The sequence below is a fragment of the Montipora capricornis genome, chromosome 3 (assembly GCF_036669925.1).
Source record: "Montipora capricornis isolate CH-2021 chromosome 3, ASM3666992v2, whole genome shotgun sequence".
NCBI classification, from domain to species: domain Eukaryota; kingdom Metazoa; phylum Cnidaria; class Anthozoa; order Scleractinia; family Acroporidae; genus Montipora; species Montipora capricornis.
The window spans coordinates 14,917,258-14,919,757 of record NC_090885.1 but is presented as its reverse complement, the minus strand read 5'-3'; positions in this window follow the sequence as shown (position 1 = coordinate 14,919,757).

The following is a 2,500-nucleotide window of genomic DNA, read 5'->3' as shown; positions in this document are numbered from 1 at the left end:
TTCTTTTAGGAGTACTCCACATTACTCCACTCTAAATTTTACATATGTTTAAGATCGATAGCTTTTACAAAACATAGTAAAAAACCAGCTGGATATATTTGGATATAGCAGCGTTTGAGAACTTCAAACTTGCTCACTTAAAATCGCTCGCGACGAATCGCTCGCCGCAGTCAATTTTACCGAAAATAAAAAACTGTTTTCAAGATTTCGCCCCGCTTGGGAAAATCACCAAACAACAAATACGGTTTAATCAAGGAGCTTGTAAGTTCATCTTGATAATTAAATAAAATACGAGTAAAGCTTGCTGTCAATACTCTGTCAGAAAAAGTTTGCAAATACATGGCTTTGTATTGAAAACAACACCACAGAAAAGACACAAGAATTTATGAAAGTGTAAAATGCTTTGGAATGTCTTCAAAGATAACAGTCCACTGCAGTCAATAACATATCAACGTGTTACCAACTTAAACCAAGTTCACAATTACTTCAAAGTATGGAAACACGAGCTTCAACAAACATTCCACAGAAGGACAGATCATAACAATAAATATGGCAAACAATGTTTGATCTCGAGGTAACATATAGACCAGACTTAAAATGGATCACAGCAAAACAATGCAAAACTGATAAGTTATTGTAAATACCATGTCCTTGCCCCCTTAGGTATGACTATGCAAAAAAGCCATACTATTCCATGACAACTCCTTCATATTTTGTACCAACTGAGGACAAAGCAATGATTCCAGTTCCTTGTAGAATATCCTCCCCTGAGGAAAAGCAATTTGTAGACTCCCCATCCTCTCCCAAACCCCATATTGTTTTCTTTGCCTTTGTGCAGTTTGGACAGAAACAAATAAGCTAACCTGTGGCTGATCAATATGATACCTTACAAAATAATAATGACTGTATAATTTTGTTAGGCTTGACTAGCAACACCGCACAGAGAACTTAAAAAATATAGCATAACTATTTCACACTCGAGGATCACAGACATCTATTTTTGGGGGTCTGAGGGCTTATTTAAAGAAAAGAAAAAAAGATGTGTGGCTGATCTAGCCCTTTTACTCAATCAATTAGTACATATCAATACAGTAACTCTCTGTTTCATATTGTTTTCAAGGTGTCAGTAAAAGGCTTTAAAGGACTTCTACATCTACATCTAATGAGTACATATTCCAGTACTCGGCAAGGTCCCTTTTTGACTTGTGGCTGTTTCTGCTTAGGTGGCCTCATACACCACAAGCCTTTTTGGAGACATCACCGCCAAGCCGGCCACTTCTGCTGAATAATTGTTATGGTCAAATATTTGTTAATCCCTCCAACGTGATAATTTCAGTTTTTCATACATGTACTATCTGGCTGTTTCTGTGATTAAAGTTTTTAATTTCACACAGAGTTTGTTTCATTTGTTAACCTTATTTTGGGGTTGAGAGTTTGCTTTGTAAATTTCTCCCCCTCATTCTACAGACTAACCCTAACATTTGTCTATGATTTTTCCTCAACTCACTATTCACACACACAATATTGCCCTCAAACTATCTGCTAATTAGTGAATGTTTTAGTTAGTGGAGAGAAAACCCTTCTTGTAAGGAGGATTCTTCTATCAACACCAATTAAGAAAGCTACAAAGGTTTTTTTAGATTATGCAAATTAAAAGATTTGCAATGTCACACTGTGTACATAATGTGGAAGGCAAGACTTTTATTTTCAGATAATTAATGGTAATAGGTAACAAAATTTAGCTCTATTTTCTATTTTGTTTTGAAAATAGCATGTTACCATTTCTGCTTGTGAGAGCTAACCATAAATAGGCTTACCAAATTCTCTTGACGCATTACAAATCTTCATACTAACTAGTAAGCTAGGATGGTATGTCATTTAGCCTGAGGTGCACCCTGGTCAGCCTGTGTTCAGTAAGCTCTCAATAATGACAATAAAAACACTTCCCCCATATCCTGTGCCAATAATATCTCTGAACATTACTGATTTCTAAAGACATGATTAAACTTTGCACAACTATTGTACTCACAGTAAGACACATAATTAGCTCAATTATCATTCAACTACAGAAAATATTGTGGTAATCAGGGGTGGATCTAGACCTTGAGCTAAGGGTGGGGGGTTGCTTGCCCTGCCAGCTTTACCTCCTCAGTCCTGCGGTAAGGTAGTTTTGAGGTAAATGCAAGCATTGTGATAATTTGGTTCTTTCTTGGTTAGGATTTTGCTATGCCGACCATTTATTTGGAAGCGGTCATAAGCTGTGTAATTTTTGTTCTTGAAAAGCCACAAATTCAAGAAACAACCATGGCCGGAGTACCATATGATAAACTACTTTCTAACTAAGCTTGCCCAAGCCATACTGAGGAATATTGCACCTTGGTCATTTTTGTATGGACCTCGCTGCGCTCCATCTTTAGTTCCACAATGTTCAACCAATATTCCCCAGTATGGCCCTCCAGCTCGGTTAGTAAGAGCTTAATATTTGGGTCCTTCAACACAC